The sequence below is a fragment of the Ambystoma mexicanum genome, chromosome 4p, assembly GCF_040938575.1.
Source record: "Ambystoma mexicanum isolate Mex_15411 chromosome 4p, UKY_AmexF1_1, whole genome shotgun sequence".
Classification (NCBI taxonomy): Eukaryota; Metazoa; Chordata; class Amphibia; order Caudata; family Ambystomatidae; genus Ambystoma; species Ambystoma mexicanum.
The window spans coordinates 179,387,842-179,408,438 of record NC_090927.1 but is presented as its reverse complement, the minus strand read 5'-3'; the positions used below and the strand labels follow the sequence as shown (position 1 = coordinate 179,408,438).

Below are 20,597 nucleotides of genomic sequence, written 5' to 3'. Positions count from 1 at the left end.
CACCCTTCATCAACCCAATGCCTCCTCTATATGCCTTACCATAAATTACCATCTGCATTTTTGTGGGGGGGGAGTGGTAAGGAATGCAGCCCAAAAAAATCGGCAAACGTATATTTCGTGTATTTCGACAAAAGAGTAGAATACCCCTGCTGGAGGGATGCACCAATTATGACAACTCTTGCAAAAGCTCCAAATGACCCACACAATTTTTAGAGTACCCATAAAAGTCTTTGTAATCTTCACTGTGGAGCATATGTGGGAGCAGAGCTACTGTCCCCCTTTCGGTATGCCACTGGCATAACCCTCTCTGCAGTCAAGTTCTTTCATATTTTCATCCCATAATTGAGTATTCCCTTCGCCTTTTGCATGCTCGCCTCCTCCCTCAACAGGACAGGGGGGCCTGGGATTGCGGGGGAAAGGATTTACAGCCCCTCGCCCCAAATTAGGACTAATGCATTTAAATATGTATACATTGTAACAATAAACCACATTTTAGTGCATGCCGATACGGCCCATGGTAACTCAAGTGGCTGAAAGTCTTGGTCAGTTGAAGACATGTTAAGCGCTGTACGATGTTCTAGGATAACAGATACTTTCACACTGTGTGGGGGGATCCATCAGTGTGTGATAGCTGACATACACTGAGGGTAAAGGGGTAGTTAGTGCCAGATCAAGTCAGTGAGAGGGTAGGACAGCTGGGGAAAACTCCATCTGTAATGTGCTGTGGATATGCAACCTTTTCTCACGGCCATCAGTACAACAAAGAGTTGCCAGTAAACCATAACCAAGGAATATCAGCCCAGAATCAACTCAGAGACAGCAGTTACAGCAGCAGCGAGTGCCCCCTCAGGCAAAGTACTGGACCACTTCTAAGACCCGTGCAAAGATGGCTGCTACCTCAGACAATGTGCCTTTACGATCCTCCACATTTTATGAAATGGGAAAAAATGTAATGTTTTCAGGCTCACAATAGCACCCCCTTTTCCCTCTACCAATGGCGCTGTAAGGAGTGTCTTGAAATAGCTTGGAACCGAGCACTCGTACCGGGTGCTGGAACCAGATCAGAATTTCTGAGAGTCAGTCTTGTCCGACGAAGAGGCTCCTGTGGCGAGGGCCCTAGTGTGGCTAGATGCCTAGGTTTGCTTTGCCATTGAGCCAGCCCTGAATTGGCACAGAAAAAACACCACTGAGTGCTTATGTGGAACAAATTGGGCCAGCCGTCCCTGCATAATGTGAAGAAAGGACGCCACATTAAATAGAGTAGAAACCGGCCATTCCGCTTGAGTCCTTTGCATAAAGACGTGCAAGAACTGTAACAGAAGGAGTGGAAGGCAGCGTCCAAAGAGGTGAGGCGAGAGAGTGGAAATTATTCGGGCAGCGGGTGGTGAGACTCGACGGACGTTGAGAGAGGAGTGTGGGGGAGGAGGAAACAAGCTGAGGTTCCTTAGATGTGTTTTGTGGAAATGAAAGTACAAGATATTTCCTAGAAAGATTCGGCGCAATGGCTGAAGTGCCAAAGAAACCATGGGAGAAGCACATATAGAAGCAGACCAGCATCACCACCTGCTGCTCGTCACAATGAGAATACGCGTGCTCACAAGCGAAATGCAAAATACAATCTCCTGGGATGAAGGATGAGTGCTCAGTGGCAAGAGGAACATAGATCGGCAAAATCAATCCCACTCGTGCGACCTATCGGTCCAGAGTGGAGGTTGGTTTTCCCAGGTGGGCAAGAAGTCAGAAGAAATAATAATATCAACTTTCATATCCTTACATATGGAGGATTCCGCCCCCTTTTAAATGCTGTGTTCATTATTCAGTTCATTGGTATTCAATTTACCGACCTCATAGGGATGGAGAGCAGAGCAGGCACAGCTGCGATCTGAAATTGTGATTACATGTTACACACAGATGTCAAAAAGAAGTGCTTAATTTGTTAAGCTACCTTAGCAGAACAATTATTCTTTTTTTGCGTTCCCATCCTTTAGGTGACTTATGTTTCCAAATATCATTCATTTTTCTCTTAACTCTTTACCACATACAGCATGTTTTGGTCTGTCTGAAATGTGCTTACCTTTACGCCTTATTTCGACGCAATCATGCTCTTATTTTGGATAAAGTGAAATTGATTGATGTCCCCAATAGCTACAGTTTGTAATGCTTCTACCTACGTACTGTTTATTTCGCTTTTTGGAAGCAATCTTTTTTTTCAGAAGTTTCATAAGGCCAGAAAACCGAGAGAATATTCCAGAATGAAATGGCCTCTGCTGTGAAGATGCCCACCACTCCCACCTAGCTGAGAGAAAATGAAAGTGTGTAGCGGTTTCAAGCTTGTAGATGGAAGAGAGCAAGGGGGTGGGCATTCTTTTTAAATGTTTCTACCGGAATGTTGTTCCTCCCCGACAATAATCTCTATGGCCGACACATACATTTGATATAAGCAGATATTGGGACCCAATGCAGTGTTTTACAGCTCCCCGAGCGATCCGACACAATTCTAGCAGTGGGATTTTGTAGTCTAAAGAGCCTTTTTAAAAATGTATTTTAGGAGCCCAAGATACACTGCATTTCCATAATCTAATCCAGGGGTGGAGAACATGCAGCCATCCAGGTGTTTTTGCCCCTGACTCCCGTGATCCCTCAGCACTACGCTGACTAGGGTTGGTGGGATTTGTAGTTCTAAACATCTGCAAGGCAGCAGGTTGCCCTCCATTGGCATTCTCAAGGATATAAACGTATTAGAAGGGTAACTCAATGAAAACAAGAACGCATTTAGCATTTCCTTAATTGTCTAAAGTGAAAAAACATGTACCGACAGTTTTATTTTAACTTGAGTATTCATTGGTAACTCATTATCAATGATACGTCAGAGACTGTCGTTATAGGTTTTGGGCTGGGACCTCTTCCAATGGGCACAGTGACAGTGGTCATTGGCGGGATCAGACAGCATGATCTCAGTTTTGCGGCATTACATTTCATGCTGTCTGTTTTGATCCAGTCACAGATTGCTGTCAGACCTCAAGCAAATCGGGAGGTGGAAGCTGGAATATCAAGGTTCGCCTCCAACAAGGTTGGGGCGTCATTGGCATAGACGTAGAAATGGTGCAGTTCTGTCAGACCCTGGAGATGCCACTTGAAAACGAGGGGCCATATAATGGCTCCTTGCGAAAGTCATTTTTAGTATTTTTCTCCTATTTAAATGAAAGCTATGATCAAGGTTGATGAACTTTGTCAAGAGAGGAAAGCAAAATGGCTCCGAGTGAAGAAGCTTCCTTCCCATGCATATTACACTAGAGTGAGAAAGACAATAAGTGTTAAGTTGCCTGGTTGTAGAAGAATTGTTTTGCCTCATGGCTTAATGTACTACTTTTGGAGACATGTATGAAATGGCGCAACACTAACCCCAGAAGAGAGATTTGTTTTAGTTTCCACTCATTCGGCGCGTGTGCTGTTTAGTATACAAAGGTTTCCTCCGTTGCTCTCAATTTTAGGCGCTTGAAGAAAGCAGGTCCACAGAAATCATGGTTTCCATTTTTTTTGTTTTATTCTCATGAATCCATCAATTGATGGTATAACAAGTGGTGCCGACATGTGTTTCGACCTAACAGGTCTTTTTCTGGTGCGTGATAGTGAGGGTCTATCTTTATCTAACCACCCAGGACCATCTGGGCCTACCAGACCCTCTTGCACCAAGCATAGATGAAGACAGACCCTCACTATCACCCCCCAGATAAAGACCTGTTAGGTCGAAACACTTGTCCGCACCACTTGTTATACCATCAATTGATGGATTCATGAGAATAAAACCAAAAAAATGGAAACCACGATTTCTGTGGACCTGCATTCTTCATGCGCCTTAAACTGAAAGTAAAGGAGGAAACCTAAACAGCACACGCGCCAAATGAGTGGAAACTAAAACAAATCTCTCTTGATACACACAGTAGGCACCACAAGCACGGGCCTCTTTAGATTTCCACCAACTGGCTGCTAGTGCACCTTAAAAACAGAGATGGAAGGCGCGACAACCCATGGTTCCTGGTGCTCCTAACACAATTACTAACCCCAGAAGTACACGTTCCATTGGGGATGCAGATGAACTGGTTAATAAAATGCTGGGTTGGTGCTATATTTTAGCCCAACATTAGGTTATGTGGGGTTTAGCACACATATTAATATCTAAAGATTAAATGTTTTGCTAGTGACTTTGTGTTATAACATCTTGGGGCTTTATGCATTATATTGCCTTTTGCATATGGGGCATAATTCTCATAGAAGCAAGTGATATGTTGGGAGACTTTAGACAGTAAATAGGCTCACTCTAATTGTATTATACTTTTTATTTTTAGAGTCGTGGGGACCGCCCACTACGTATATGCTGGGAGATTTTAGCCGCTAAATTAGGCTCAGTCTCATTCGATTATTTATTATTATGGGGGCCGTGGTAGCCGCCCATTACAATTTTTGTAATAATAGAGTTTGGGAAGCACTGTGCTAACGCGCGAGTGCATGTCTTTTTGTTCTCGGTTTTTACCATTCCAGCATGGCGGCATTAGTGCCGCTGAACGCCTTAGCTATGGTGAGCAAGTGCTAGAGAGGCTCCCATGGCAACAATGTGACACGTTACCATGGTTTCCTAATGCCTTTTTAAGGATATTCAAAATGGCGCCGGCTGCCTTCGCAATTTGAGCAGCCGACGCGAGTGAAACCGAAGGAATAGAGTAAGTAGATAATCTGTACTTACTCGCTCCATATAAATGCTTTCATCTCGTTGAAAGCAAATGCTCTCATCTCACTTCGCACACACGCTGGTGCGAGTGTTTATATTTGTAATGTTTCCTGGCAGGACTGCCGTGCAAAATGTAACATAATGGGCATTTGACCGCTAATTCGAGTGCCTACATGTACAATATTCGGGGCTTGAATGCCTCGCGAACCAAAATAAAATGGGCACTAGATTATATGGAGGACAGTCACCTCTCAATATTATTTTTTATTTTTATGTCAGATTTTGGTATCGTTCAAGTTAGAGCATTTGGCTATGAAAGTATAATATTAGCAGCTACCCCACAGTATTAAAAGGTATGGGGACCAGGACCTGTATAGGTATCCACTCCACATTTGATATAGGTTGCCTTACTATCACTATGCGTGACCGGTTGACAATTATATTTTTAGACTAATTTGGGGTTATTTTTAACTCTTCAATTCTAGAGTTTATGTCATTGGGATTTGTCCCTATTACTGTATATCGGACAACAGTAATACGGATCTTTTCAGAATTACGTTGGGTAAGCGGATTCTCTAATGTGTTTTTTAGTTTTTTAAATCAGGATTCTCCTTAATCCTTCAATTGTACTAATGGGTACTTTTCGATTTTCTTTCTCCATTTATGTTTTGTTTTTCCATTTTTGTGATCTCTGTGGTGTTTTCTGAATCCAATCAATCCTCCCCTTCACCAACCCTTGATTCTCTATCTAAACCAATGGCATACATGTTTGTAAATTACTAACTTGACATGTTATATGCAATTTTGAATTGTGGTATGAATGGTAATACTTCAATATAATAATATGTTTGTTTGAACCGACATAGCCCTGATTTGACAAAGGCTCGTGGGAGCCGAAATGCGTTGTCAAGTAGAGGGCTTATGCTAATAAACAACCTTTACTATTGGCGCTGAGTCCTGGAATCTTTTGTGGTTTTTCTGATGTTTTTGGACGGTATGGGCTTAATATCCGTCTGAATCCGGTGACCAGCGACAAGTAAACATGAACCAGTGTATCTACTATTTCAACACGTGGTAAACAACAGGGATTGTAAGGAGTCGCCTGCGTGAGCCACTTTGCAAATAAGCCCCCCAACTTTCTTGAACTGGTTAATATCCTCCTCATTGGTTAGCAGGGCTCAAGTCGAGGGTACACACGGGTGGACAAAGTCATCCACTTTTTTCAGAGGGCACCTTGACATGCTAATTTCTGGTGATACCTCATTCAATTGTTATGTTAATGAGTCCCCCCACTTTTTCTTAGGAGTCTACCCCTGTGTTAGTAATTCAGAGATTTTAGGAGCAGGTGGTTAAACCCCATTTCTTAGGGAAGAATGTTAGAAACTGTGCCGATGCCATGTTCATTCGATTCTTGACATTATGGTATGATCGAAGGGATGTATTAAATTGTTATGGCTCACCTTTGGAGAGGTGGGAGTCTAGTGTATAACTGGCCGGTTCAAATCTTTGGAGTATGTTAAGTTTTGTTAAGCTATATTATTTAATCTTACAAGGCTTTTATATTGCACCAAATCACCAGTTTAGTGGTATCAAAGGGCAGGGCTTTTCTGGAGGTTGGCGTATTGTGCCACCAACCAGTGGTAGCCAGACAGTAGTCTGCAGAGGATATAGGGTAGGGAGGAGGTAAGAGGATGGGATAGTGGGTGAAATGCCATAAACATTAGTACAGCAGGAAAAGGGGGAAGGAATGTTTTGTGGTAACTTGGGTGCATGTGGAACCATTAAGGGGGACCATAAATGGGAATGCAGAAAGGATGGTATGTTCTAAGCATGTTTGACATCATATGGATTGTCACATGCAGCAGGATACAGGCCCAATAGGTCATTGATAACATGATGTGTGGTTGTGTGGTGGGGGCAGGGTATGCTCTGGCTGCCTTCTTAATTTATGGTCGCCTTTTGACCTGAGATTACCTTTTACAGAAAACAGGATTTAAAAAGTTTTTAAATTCTATTGTGTCTATATGTGGAAAAATAGTTTAATCTTTTTGATATCATTTCTTGGCTTGAATAGTTTAATATGTTAAAGGGTTAATCTGAATATAGAATCTGACTTCGTTGACAAAAAGGAACAAATCCACTTTAAGGCAGTCCTTGGAGTACCAAAATGGTGAAGTCAGCCCAGGAGGATGGTCTGGTAGATGGTGTGGAAGGTGGCAGCCAGATCTAAATAGAGAACCTCTCCCACACTCCCTGCCACCCACCTCCTCCTAATTATGTCCACTGCCGAGCAGCCCCAAGGTGAAAGCCGACCTAATAGTGGTCCCACAAATGGATAACTCCAAAAATAACTGTAACAGGATGGAGCTGAGGCTTCTGGAATTTTACAAGAAAAGGTGGAATCAAAAGCAGTCAAGTGCTCTTAGGACATCCTGCCAGTAATACCACCAGGTAAATGGTAATACCGTGTCCGGCACTCAGTCTGGCAGTATTACCGCCAGATCACGAGTGCCGGTTTGGGTTGGTAGTACATTCCCATTCATGGAGTCCCATAGGACTCCATGGGGGTTTTGCCGGTATTACTGGTGCCTGTAATACCACTGTTTGGTTACCGGGAGGGTGTCGGAATTACCTCCAGCTTCCAGCAGGGTTACCGCCAGACCCATAATGAGCCCCAGTGTCTTAGAGAGTTGGGAACTGGGACTAACTTTGTCAAATGATTAAGACATGGCATATGGATTTATGTGTAAGATTTAAATAAACCAGCACAGTAATAAAAAAATAAGAAATTAAGGCACAGTGCCCAACCTGTGTGCAGAGGTGTACCAAGCCTTCATTCCTCTAGCTGTAGAGCCCATGCACCGATTGACTTGTGGATAGGCAGAGCAACAGTGCATAAGGCAGCTCAGCAAAGCTGACTATTAGAGTGGAACACAGACTAGTGATTTGTCCAACATGTTGGAATCTTCTAAAAATGTTCACAGAAAGGAAACCATCAATGGACAATGTGAAGCCCAGGCACACTCCAGGAACCAAAGGGAGGACTGCAAAGAAAAAAAACTGAAAAGAAGGATAACTTGTGTAAGGCAACCCCAATGCAATATAGTGGCTGTCATCAACTATAAATTAAATAAAAATGAGAGCTAAAATACACATTGTGACTAAAAGAAAAACACCCAGACCTGAATATCCAGGGCATTACTTTCCTGATAAACATCAAAACACTAGAGAGGACATGCTGTCTGCCTGTACATGAGTCAGAGGCAAACCATCTGACCGGCTGCGTCCAATCAAATATGGATGCTCGTGAGCTAGGTGTCAGCCATGTTAGAATGATCTAAAAATATAAACTATTAAACAAATATTTAATGGTCTTTAGCGGTTGGGCACGCTCTAAAACAACCAATGCGAATTACAAGAAAATAAAGAGAAATTAAACATAACTGGGACCACAGAGACCCATTTAAATAGTAAGCTCAAACAACAGTGGTACTAAAATGAATGCATACATTTACAATCTATGTGCAGTGTAGGGTACCTATTACTTCCCTAATAAACACACAGCTTCCCTTCCATACGTTGAATATGAATTGTGGGGTAGTGCGCAATTGTCGCAAATATTGTGGACTACCATTCACAACATTGTATACGTTTACGTTCTGAACAACCACTAACAGGGCTAATTACAATATAGAACTACACCAAGAAAAAAATCACCACTTCACCAACATTTACACAACGGTTCTGTAATACAGCAGATTAAAACTATAATGGACGGCAAACAAAAACACAATGGGAGAATTCACGGTGCCGCTTATCATGGTCGGAGCAGAAGGGAAAAGAAGAGGGAAATAATGCACGTGACCCGGTGCGCCTGGGTAGGAGACTTGGCTACACATACCAGCAGGAAAGGCACACAGTCTGTTCAATCACAGTCAACCAGAACAACACAGTTCCCAGGATGCATTCTACCACATGATTTCCAAAGGAGTTATGAGCACAAGACTGTATACATGTGTGGGTAGTATCACCGAAGGCCAGAAACCAGGAAGCTACAGTATTGCATCAATGTTAAGACATTCTCTTGAAGCCCTTCCAGTTTGCCAGCATTGTTGCTCCAGATTAACCGACTGAAAATGTTATCCCATGAAAGTGTATTGTATCATAGAATCACTACAGACAAGAAACATGCCAGTTGGTGTTAGTCACCTACACCAGTTCCTATGAGCACTTCTCTCATAATAAAAAAAATCATTAACCAAATCATCTGTAACCATCATTGATCTTAATCTAGAAGATTTGAGGAGTCCTTAAAGCTATTTATTTTAATGCCAAAGAATCCACTAGCTGCATATAATCAAATGCAGTATACATCCACACTCAAACAACAGTGTAGAAGGCATTTACTGGCCAGCAGAGCTGGGTGACCAGATAGATGCATGCGCTTGAGACAATTTTGAAGCGCATGTTGATGGACTGTATGTTTCATCCATATCCATTGACTTTTGGCAGTACGTTCCCGTGAACACCATGCGCTGTGGTAATAGATGCACGCTAAAATACACAACACACTTTGATCACTAATTCTTTACTCCTATTTAAGCTATAAGCTCTGAGCTAGTGGCGCATTATCACTTCAGGTAATGCCCCGGGACCCATAGTTGCAGGCCCCAGAGCATTACCTGAAGTGGTAATGTCCCCCCCAGCTAGAGGCTTGTTGCTATTAGGACCCTGGCCCATTGTGGTATCTCGAAAAGAAAAAACATGGCCACCACGAAACGGGAGAAGGGCAGTCCAGTCCCATCTCTCTTTCCATGGTGGTGTGTCGCAGATTGGGAGCGGACACCCCAGAAATAATACTGTTTCCGGCAAATCTGCTACCGATTAGGACCAGAATGAAGAAGGTAAGATAAGAGGGAGGAAGCGCGAGAGAAATCTGAGGCAAAGGGAGTGCTGGGGGGGCACTTAACTTGTTGCGAATATGGCCGCCGCCAGCCCTGAGAAGGCTCCACTCTGAGCCTCCCCATTGGTTTGGATGCCGAATACATGCCCCCACAGGGTACTATTTTCTTTAAAAACATATATTTCATATTCCCCTAAACGGTGTAAGGGTCAGTTGTATTATTTGTTTCAGCAAAGTAGTGTCTCCTTACAGTAGGTTTGTGAGGCATGTGAAGACGTGGGGAATATAGTCTGTTCCTCCTTGTTCTTGAAGGTTGGGTTGACTGAAGGTCATGTAGACCGCCCGTCTGCTTGTGAGGAATGTGCACATGAACCCAATGCAGATGGCTGTCCAATGACCTGCCCGAAGCTGGCTTTCTAGATGCATCGGAAGCATATTCAGCAAATGGCGATGCCAATTAAGACAAATTAAATGTCTTTCAGGGCATCGTACCCTCTTACTAGATAATTCACGCAAGGACGTTCCTTTTTCCCATGAAAACACAGGACGGTACTTGCTGTGCAACTGGTCTTTAATTTCCTGTGTGTATTCAGATGTTTCCTGCCTATTTGCTCGAGAGTGGGCTGATCGCCTGTGACTGCAGGACTGCTCCAGCAGATGTGCCTGCTGCTGCTGCCCTCTCCTTGGCATTTGCTGGAGTCGAAGGTCCCGGATGTGTAGCCGCCTGAAGCTGCCAGACCAGGCATTGCTAACAGGAATAGGACAAAGTGACTGAGGGCAAAAAGTATGAAGCCCAAAAGTCTGACCCCTATTTGTTTGTGTATATATATATATATATATATATACATATATATATATATGGTAAAGTTAATAAAAATGTATAGGGGTAAGGTGGGGAGCTAGGGGGGGGTCTCCCCCCACATTATATATATATATATATATATATATATATATATATATATATATATATGCAAACAAATAGAAAAGAAATGAAAAAAAACTGACTTTTGGGACTCAGGCTTTTCCATTCGGAAACTTCACGCAGATCCTTGCTAATATGGGGTTTTGGATGCTGCTACCTCAGCATCATTTGCGGGCCGGATACAGCACTATCATTCCCAAATTGAATGCAGGCGCCTCCTAACCAGATGAGCCTGGATGTATGTCACCGGAAGTGCCAATAGCGCTGCAGCAAGTGCTGGTAGCATTATGTTCTGCACAGAGCAAGTGTTGCATAGGAAAACTCCAGGTTTCATTAGGCCACCAGGTGTGATCCCCTTCGCAAGCGGCTTCAGGTTCTGAAAAAACACCAAAGGTGGCACACATCAACGTGGGACTGCTGTGGTGAGGGGGGTATGCCGTTCATTCATCGGCAGGGCGCCAGGCTTCTTGGAGAAAAAAATCATTGGAGGGGGTGGGTAATGGGATATAAGGGTTAGGGGTTATGGGGAATAGGTAGTAAAAAACTGGGAAGGGGATTGGAGGGGACCCCCCCAAATAAATAAAAAGAATTTAAAAAATTGGCTGCAAAAACCTCAACGAAAAAAAACCTGGAGATGGAATAATATGGAACCATGAGGGGTTCACATATATCTGCAAGCAATAAAGGAGCCAGACTAGGAAGAATACATGTTGTAAGGAGTGACCGATGAAAACTTTTGGAGGTGAGGCTTTACTGAATCCCATGACCTGATGATTAGACCACACGGGAGAGGGCAAGGAAGATGGGGGGCATTAAATAAAGGAGGGGGAGGGACTCATACATGCCTGTGCTAGGATCAGTCAGGTGAAGGGCTGCACATTGGAGTGGGGTGTACCAGAATTCAATCAAAGTGTATTCAAGCATATGTTCATATAAACATATAACAATCAGCAATGCTAAACTTGTCAAAGTCCGGCTACTTTGTACAAACTGTTCATACTACTCATCATTGGTCTGAGACCTTGCTCCAGTCCTGCTATCCTAGGACTCGAACCTTCCCAAGTTACTCATCGCTAATTCCCATTACTCAAAGTCCTACTCTTGCTTGTAGCAGTCCTAAAACAGCTGGAGTGGAAAGAGAAGGAAGAGCTAATGCCGCAAAACACGGGTTGAGCATGGTTGCCATGTGCGCGTGGGCTTCAAGGGCTTCAAGGGCTGCAGCGCCATTTGCTGAATGTAATTTTAAATACTTTCACAGTGCAATTGTTTCGAGAATAGAGGGGGAAAGGCCTAGGTTTCACAATGCAAAATTTGTAAAACAGGAGAAAAACACACCTAAGTAACAAAAGGAGGATGTTGGAGAAAATAAAGAGGATGAGGTAACTACAGGAGGGATTAGGGGAACAAAGAGGAGTTGGTAACAACAGGAGGTGGTTTGAGGAAGAAAGGAGTTGGTGGTAACAAAAGGAAGGGCTTGTCAGAATGGCGGCCACATAGAGTGTGTGGGGCCAGGAGATGTGGGCTCAGCTATCACACTGTGGATTGCAGGTGGAAGGGCATCATGGAATCAGGGCTGCCCCTGCCGTGTACCTTGTCATATGCGACAATTGAGCACGCATGGGAGGAAAGGCTCCCTCATTCATCTGGTCCATTGAGCTGGCACTGGGAGGAAAGGATCCGTCATTCATCTGGTGCAGGCACTGAGAGGAAAGGATCCATCATTCATCTGGTGCAATGAGCAGGCACTGGGAGGAAAGGATCCGTCATTCATCTGGTGCAGGCACTGGGAGGAAAGGTTCCATCATTCATTTGGTGCAGCCACTGGGAGGAAAGGATCCATCATTCATCTGGTGCAGGCACTGGGAGGAAAGGATCCATCATTCATCTGGTGCAATGAGCAGGCACTGGGAGGAAAGGATCTGTCATTCATCTGGTGCATTCAGCAGGCACTGGGAGGAAAGGATCCGTCATTCATCTGGTGCATTCAGCAGGCACTGGGAGGAAGGATCCGTCATTCATCTGGTACATTCAGCAGGCACTGGGAGGAAAGGATCCGTCATTTATCTGGTGCATTCAGCAGGCACTGGGAGGAAAGGATCTGTCATTCATCTGGTGCCTTGACCAGCCAGTGGGAGGAAAGGATCCATCATTCATCTGGTGCATTGAGCAGCCACTGGGAGGAAAGGATCCATCATTCATCTGGTGCATGCTCCCTCACAGGGTGTGGTTGAGCCACAGCAGGTGATCCACAATTTAGTTTGCCCAACTGCAGGGCTAATACACTTTTATATCTCTTCAACCTTGCATAAATTGACCCTTTTCTCTGGTCCCTCTTATAATCCAGCTTTGTATTTTTTTGTGTGTACCCTGAGACCTACGGGTGTGTGGCGCGTTATAAAAATTAAAATAAATTAATTAAATCTGAGTTCAGTCCGTATCAAGATTTGAAGCGTTTGACTTTGTGTGACGCCCTGTTTAGCCTTTGAGGAGACCCATGGTCTTGTAAAGTAACCGAGTGCACATGTCAACCCCCATCGATGGTGTGTCACTAGATACACGGGGCTGCGATAAGGCTTAGCTGCGCTTCTATGGGCTTCGCATGCATGATGTTGGAGTGTGAAGTGGTTAGGGCACGGGCATACGAGTTGCAGTTTGTCAGCGCTGGGTTCTCATACCACCTCCGCCAAGGCCTTTTTGAATTGGCAGTCTGTTTTTTTATTGTATTTTGTGTTGTATTGGTTTACCCCTTTCCATATGATGGCCATTTGAATGCGATTCCTGATGAAACAAAGAAACTGAATGACCTGGATGAATGGTGACATCATACGAAACTGAATCGAAAAATACTGTTGATGATGTGAAGTGTGAAGATGTATTACTGCTCATCAATGCGAGCTGCAAGATACCTTTGGGCCTGGAAGCCCGAAGTATGGTGTCCCCTATCTTTCAACACTTGTTGGTACTGTGGCACAGGTTAAAATCACATGACATTAAATTCCTCGTTTTAGTTTTCAGGCCACAGTCACACTTTTTAGCTATGCTACGGAATTTGAACCTTTTTCATACAGCTACTCATCGGTGTGAATATTATATTATCGAGTTTTAGTTTTATTGTTTTCTTGACCGGCTGACAAATTAAACATAAACATGTGGTCGGCATTGTGGCGTATGAGGATGTATGGGAGGATAGCTCAGCGGAAACGTGCTCGCTTTGGTAGCAAGACGACATGGAGCCACACCGGTTCGATCCCGGGGTCCGCACTTAGAAACCTCTGGGTATTTAGCACGCTATAAATAACTTATCATCTCATGTGTTACTACTCATCTATTCTGGGGCTGAAAGGCACCTGTCCCAGCCTGATATGCCCGGTGTAGCAGTGCTCTCGCGAGGCCCTGGATATCCAACTCCCCTTCTTAGTTCCCAGTCCACAGTTGACCCTTCCATTTATGGAGGAGGATAGCACTGGTCCTGGAAGCAAGACCACGGATAGCAACAGAGGTACGAATCCCGGATCCGCACCTACAAACCAAACTCAAGTATGGGATTGGGCGCATTATAAAAAACAATTAAATAAATAACAGTAAGCTGCTATACAGATGCCCTTTCCATACGGCTACAGTGAATTTGGTTTTGTTACAAATAGCAATATGTAGTCAAAGTTTAATTTGCACACAAAAAAAGTCTCATCTCCCAATTTCAATGTTGGGTTTGGGTTGTTGCTGTGGAAGGGCACACTGCTGTAAAAAAATAAAATAAATGGAGATGTTAAGCGCCTGAAGAGTGACCAGTGCCCTCTCTGGCCACATGCAAGTAGTTTGCACCTTTTCACAAGGGTTATGTCTTTCTGGAATGAAAGATGCCAAAAGGCCAGGGACGTCATTTAGGGGTCGCCAGAGGTTTTGTAATGCAAGCTCCTGGGCTGTGGCCAGCACCATGTGGCTTTCTTGTTCAGGGTCATTAAAAAAAGAAGAAAAGTAAGAACAGGAGTGCCACAAGTCTAGCACTTTCAGCACTGACCTTAAATAAGAAAGAATAGGAATACCAAATAATGTGTCTTTCTGGAATTCTATACAATAATTGCTAGACTCATTAAAGGTTTATTTTAGGCACACTTCAGGGGGTGAGTCACTGATTAGGTCACTGATTTAGTCTGTTGTTAAATGCCTCAACTCAGCCTTTCATCCTTCTGAGGTCAATAAATGAGTACCAAAACAGGTTGGGTGATGTTGGGAGTATAATTTTTCTATATAAAGCGCTTAAGTGCTATATAATAACACATCATTATCATTTGGTCATGGACGTCTGATTGCATTTACAGTAATTTGGTAATATGGGCCTATACACACTAATCTTAACGATACATATGGCGATCCATTCTTGTATGAAATGTACATCACATTAAAGTGATATCGTAACCATATTTTTCGTAGTGTACAATGCTATGTGATGCCACTTCCTGTTTTGTCAATGGGTGAAAGGTCGTGTTCCATCGCTTCCCACGATATGACTTCAGGGTGGGGTCAAATGACATCACTGTGATGTCATCAGGGGCCATGGGTCATGTGAAGTCACTTCCGCTACCCCTGGCATGTTGGTGAAATGAAGTCCCTGTAAAAGGACATGATAAAGGCCTTAAGCCTTGATAGGTATACTTTGTGTGGTACCCGATAAAACCATTAAATTGCAGACTTGGACATGCCTTTGAAACTCTAAGCATGTATAGAACTGCATGTTCAGTTACATGTGGGTGATATTCAGTACTGTGTTAATTTATTGTATTATTACCATGCCTTAACTTGATTCACTGGTCTCCAGTCCATCATTATGCATTATGTTTGGGTGGTACTCAGGGCAGTGCTGGTTGCCTTCATTCTCACCATGCCTTATTCTGACTCTGCAGTCTTCCCTCCCCACAGGGCATTATGCTTGGGTGGCAACTATGAGTTGTATAACCAGACCTTATTCGGGCTCCAACCCCTCCCCCCCACACACATTATATAAAGGTGGTAACCAGAACAATCCTTATTTCTTTCATTATAGTCATGCATAGTTAGGACTGCTTGGGCTGCCCACGTGTTTTATGCTTGCATGATAAACAGGGCATTGTTCAGTTCTTTCATTGTAACAATGACCCACCCTGACTCCTTGGTCTTCCATCCCCCAATGCATTATGTTTCGATGGTAATCTGGACAGTGTTCAATTCTTCAATTCTAACCAGGCCTTATTAGGATTCAGCTGGCTATGGTCTGTGATGTCAGAGAAGAAAGGAGGGGGCTCACGTCCATATGGAGATGTGAGCATACTGTGTGGATGTCCTGTTAGTGGGTGAGACATCACCCTATAATGGTTCAACAGGATAGCCATCAGGGACAGGCCAGTCCAAAGCATCCAATCAAAGCGTATGTCCAGGGAGCCCTAATTTATTTTGAGGTCACAGCGTTCTATAAAGAGAACACACGTATGCAGAGGGTGTAGCCATAAGCGAGGCATACATTCCCAAAGTACCACATGGAAATCCTGCATTGGACAGGATACTCGGCCTCATTCCGAGTGGGTTGGTCCGTTAAAAGAGTGCTGATATCCATGGGTGCCGGTATCTGTGGATACTGGCACTTTACAGGACCGCCTGACTACTGGTTTGCCGGTGGGGCCCCTGGGTTACCTCCTGCTAAATGCTGGAGGTAACCCAGGTGCCCTACCGGCCAAGAAAGCCCTCATTACCACCACAGACATTGCCAGTGGCCGTGATGACGGAAAATCCCCTCATGGAGTCCTGTCAGACTCCATGAATGGGGATTTACACCAATGCCGCAGGACCGAGTGCTGGTAAAGGTAAGTACCAAATGCCGGCATGGTCGGAATGTGACCGGCTATTCCTAAGCACTCATCTGTAGTTGCCTTTATAGGGGAAAATGGGGCTCACTCGGGTTGAAACTCCCCCAGAATCTCCTGACATAATCCCTGTGAGTTGGGGTACCTCAAGGTTAATTTTTGGGAAGGTCCTGACCCCAGAAATATGTGCAAGGATAATAAGTCACATTAGGAATGTGCTTCATGTGGTTGTGGAGTGCAAAGGGGCGGTGATTAATATGTGGATGGACTGTATGCCCCCCACCCATTGAATGCCCGTACCATTACGTCATGTCATGTCATGTCCCTCATCTTTGGTATCCTGCTAGCCATCCCAATAAATACAAGTAATAAGCGCATCCCATATCTGTTAGCAAATGTGGTAATGCAGAAATAAGAACAAAGTCCAGCTTGGTACATTCCAGTGTATGCAGTAGTTGCCTTCTGTGCAGTGGGATTGGAGGAGGGGAAGGAACAGCTCGAGTCAGCAGAGAGGAAAGGCTGATTACTTCCAGTAAAGCACTACGTGTGTCACAGGGAAAAGGTTCAGGGTCACGTGCCTGTGGCAGGCGAGTGCTCCTATTTCCACTGATTTGCAAGGAGCTGCCTTCTGCTGAAAAGATGGACCGCGTCTTGAAAGGCTGTGTACGACGATGCGGGCCGATAGAGTGTTGAGGTGTGTGCACGATGTGGTCGACTCAAAAAAAGCAATTACACAAACACCATTGACAGCTGCTCTAAGACCCTGTTGCATTTGTTTGAATGTGGAATGCATAAGGCCTATTGCAATGTACCTACTGGTGTGCAGCCACGCACATGCGTTGCAGCGGCTTTTTTGATGCTGATTTAATTTAAAAAATGTACTTTGAGAAAAAATATACTTCCTGGGTGGGTTGTGTCAGTCACCCAGAGGATAAGGGCAAATGATAGGTTGGGGTGACAGGGATTTGTACAGGAGGATGTTGCAAGGGGGTGGGGTAAATATTGTGGGATGATTGTACCCCTAGATTAATGTCTTCTTCAGAGCGGTCTTCTTTTCTCAAACGAGATAACAATGTGCACGCAAGCACAGTGTTCTTTGAGCCGCTGTATCTGCAGAGAAGTTCTATATCCGTGCATGGAGATATCAGACAACACATTAGCACCTGACCTCAGTGCAGCCCTGCACACTGCACTGATGGCACAAGAAGTGCTAATTCTGGAGTAATCATATGATAATAATAGAGGGCGGGAGGTGCGGTGTAACAACGGGCCCGGGCTTCCGGTCTGACTCAGCCAATCAGGCGCCATCAGTCAGCATTAGCGCCTAGATGCCTGAGGGTCTAAGTTGCGCTTTATACATTTAGTTACATTACATCAGCATTAGGAAGTGAGACAGACATAATTTGGTCTGTCCGAGAGGCACTCAATTACAAGTCGTTAAATTTGTAAAGACGGACCAGATGATTAACTACCCGGAAAAGAAATATTTATGTATCCTTTTTAAAAAAATGTCTTATGCATGGCCCACTCTCCCATAATATGATAGTTTATTTATAACACGCTTAATACCCTGAGGTTTCTGAGCGTGGACTGGTTTCTAAGCACGGACCTGGGGATCGAACCTGTGTTGCTCTGTGTCGTCTTGCTGCCAAGGCGAGCACGTTGCCCCTGAGCTATCCTCCCAAGTCTCATAAGAAAGATAAAGCTTTCCTTTTTTTAATTGCATGTAAGATTTGTTGAACTATTGGAATATGATTACACAACAAGGTTCTGGGTATGGTATTGATGGAAGAGGAAAGACAATATAAATGATTACATCTAGCTAAATAACTGCCATATTCGGTTGCTGTACATACATTAAGTGTGCATTAGTGACAGAGTTAAAGCAAAGAGAAAGAAAGAGCGCAAAACCCATTCATTGCAAATGGAGGATTATGAGACCAAAACACACACCAAGCGTCTTTTATTGTTGTAATCAAATCATGTGAAGAAAGAGAGCCTCAGCCAGCTTGGAGAAGAGTGTGTTCCTGGTTACGACGTTCATTCACCGCCTGGGTTTCTTTCACCGATTTTTGGCTGAAAAACCTCATTAAAAATGCTGGGGTCATATAAGGTGTATGGGGTGTGGAGAATAAGTAGTAAACAACTGGGAAGGAGTGGACAGGGGGGGACACCCCAAATCTTTCAAAAAGGTAGATTTTTATGCCAAAATCCACAATGAAAACCAGGAGTTGGAATGACATAGAACTATGTCCCGGGTGTGACAGCCCTTTGCAGAAAAGATCTACACTTTGATCTTGATGTTGAAACATATTTCAAGATGAGAGTGGCTTTCCATCTCACACACCCAGTCATGGAGTGCTCCTCTGCTTGCCTCCAGGGGTGCTGGGGAATGGCCCAGTGAATGCCTTGTCTTTATCCTGGTTGAGCACAATAAAGCACCCTGCTGGTGTGGTTCGGGCAATCAGAAAGTTGATATGTTCTAGTGTTCTAAGATCGCTGTAGCTTGCCTTCCCCACAACTCCCTTTCAATCTCCGCTCCCCCCTTTGGGTTTAAAAATAAACGTATCTGGTTTTGATTGGTGCAGTGGATTCTTATCGTAGTTTCTATTTCAGCCCCTTTCTGTGGCATCAGGCCGCTCTCGCTGGGCCTCTCCTGCACTGGACATAGAAAGAGGCCCAGCGAGAGCGGCCTGATGCCACAGAAAGGGGCTGAAATAGAAACTACGATAAGAATCCACTGCACTTTTAAGGAATAGTCACATTACACATAAAAAATGTCTAGTATCCATGTTTGGTCTGGGTTGGACAGGATGTGGACGTAACTGGTGATAATATCCACAACGGCGGGCTATAATGGCTCGCAACAGTGCCACAAACCTTGTTAACATTAATAAAGGCCCTTGCTTCACTCAGGCCTATCAACCTCAGCTGGCAAGCACATTCAATCCTTTACACTCCTTTACAGCTCACCACAGCATATGTTATTGCCTAATTAGCAACATGCTTGTGGATCGGGGCCAATCACAATGCTAAGAACGCCGGTTTTATCTACTGATATAAAGACCATGCTGTCATCTTTACAGTAGATGATACCTCACAATCTGTAAGTGTTTTCTCACTTACTGTTGTTGTTGAGTCCACACCACCTTTTGTTTCACCTTGCTTTAGCTCTGCAATGTATTCTTGAGAACCCTGCTCTCCGACTGGTGGCTCTGCTTCTCTGGAGCCACTCCTCCCCTGCGAAGGAAACAGAAAGGTGCTTTAACACGTCATGCAGGAGAGCAAAGTCCATCATGTGATCATCTGAACATCTTTTACAATATTTAATACAAGTCGCAATGGCAGACTATCCTTCATTCTACACTCCAGTAAGAACGTGAAGACACTACGCTTCAAAGAACATTTTACTGATCGCTCTACTCAAACCCACTTCTCCCCATCCAGAGCTCCTCCTCCTCCGCTCCTCCTACCCAACCCAGCAATCTCTGCAACCCCTGCACCCTACCTGTTATCTGTGGGTGCGTCCCCTTGTACAGGAGGAGCCAAGGACCCCTACTCCACCTACCTGCCTACATTGCCTGAGAAGTATGGACCAAAGTATGTGGCATATACTACACCAATGAAAAGGCAAGAAGAAGAGCAATGACTCTGTGCAGTACCCACAAGAATACCTATACCTAAGAGAATATGGGAAGTGAAGTATCCATTAAGGAAACCATTCCTACATCCAAGAAAATATGATGGCCATTTGAATGCGATTCCTGATGAAACAAAGAAACTGAATGACCTGGATGAATGGGGACATCATACAAAACTGAATCGATTCCATATATAGAAGATAACAAGACTAGAGAGGCAGACGATTTATGAAGAATGAAGAAGTACTAAGGATAAGTGAAATGTTGAGATCAAGATAAAGAGATTTATGCCATAAGCATGATGAAGATACTTAGTTTAAACATGTGCAGATGCAATGAAACGCAAGCAGCAAAGCAATCACAAGCTAGCCAAATGGTTATAGTAAATAGATCGCGGCAAGCACCAACATATACATATATAGCTCAAAGATACTATGGATTGAATAAAGAATGAAGGTTCGACTATGTATATAGCAGTCTTGAACAACGAGGAAGGCCTCAAATTCAGTGTCACAGTTACAAAAGCAATTGAATTAAACAGAATATATTTCAGCTAAAGAGTTGAATGAGC

General features: G+C 44.0%; 1 protein-coding gene across 4 annotated transcripts in view; it reads right to left on the bottom strand.

The window, feature by feature from the left end:
- The window catches only part of LOC138453113 (uncharacterized), a 547,753-nt gene that overhangs the window by 275,451 nt on the left and 251,705 nt on the right, over positions 1-20,597 (bottom strand). For 3 of the 4 annotated variants that reach the window (XM_069605645.1, XM_069605643.1, XM_069605644.1), the window contains exon 2: positions 19,512-19,625. The exons of the other annotated variant lie outside the window; for it this stretch is intronic. The gene's annotated coding sequence lies outside the window, so the exon portion shown is untranslated. The remainder of the gene's footprint in view (positions 1-19,511; positions 19,626-20,597) is intronic. 4 annotated transcript variants of the gene reach the window in all.